Source organism: Orcinus orca, chromosome 2, assembly GCF_937001465.1.
Source record: "Orcinus orca chromosome 2, mOrcOrc1.1, whole genome shotgun sequence".
NCBI classification, from domain to species: domain Eukaryota; kingdom Metazoa; phylum Chordata; class Mammalia; order Artiodactyla; family Delphinidae; genus Orcinus; species Orcinus orca.
This window is the reverse complement of record NC_064560.1, coordinates 24,765,225-24,766,020: the sequence shown is the minus strand read 5'-3', so window position 1 is coordinate 24,766,020 and position 796 is coordinate 24,765,225.

Genomic DNA, 796 nt, shown 5'->3' with positions numbered 1-796 from the left:
CTCTCTTACTCCCGATTGATGTACTGGAGCAAACAAATTGTACCCAGTGTAGAAACAGGAAATTGGATGGACTTTTCACTGCAAAGAAGGAATTGTTATGTGTTGCCATCCAGCTTCCCCTCCTGCCATCTTGCTGTTGTAAACACTGTGAGATGTGGATTATGCGGGTTAGAAGAGAATTTTACTGTGACATTTTTGTATTTTTTGCAACTTTTGTTCAGCTTTTCATCATGCACCCTGTGTTATAATTTACTGCATGTATATTTTCAAACACATCTGAGGCATCATGTGGTGGTTTTTGAAAATGACAGGTGAAATGGAAGAGATTTCCAGATCTAGACCAAGACAATTCCGATAAAGTGATGAAGTGATGAATTACAATCTTCTGAGTCATTTCATCGCATCAAAGGGCACAGAGGAAGTCTGTCTGTTCGTGTGTACAATGAAAACTGCTTATCAATGGATTTTACGGGTCATCCAAGGTGTCCCGGCCCATTTTGTGTTCTCTGTGGCAAAGAACTAATGAAGGCAGAAATGACTCCAGCAAAATTGAAAAATACTTTATGTGAAATCTGAAACGTAAAGGTACTGTTTAAACAGCCTTCAGAATCTCAAAACAAGCAGTGTAAAACATTCAAGAAGAGTCTCTTTCAGTAAGATGGCTCAGGAAGCAGTTTTTTAGAAGCAGAACTTAATGCCCCCAAAAGGATGAATTAGGCCTTTGGTGAGAACCAGCACATAAAATTATACTGAGTTAAATGCTAGGACAATTTACAGTGTCAGAAATGGAAAAGCT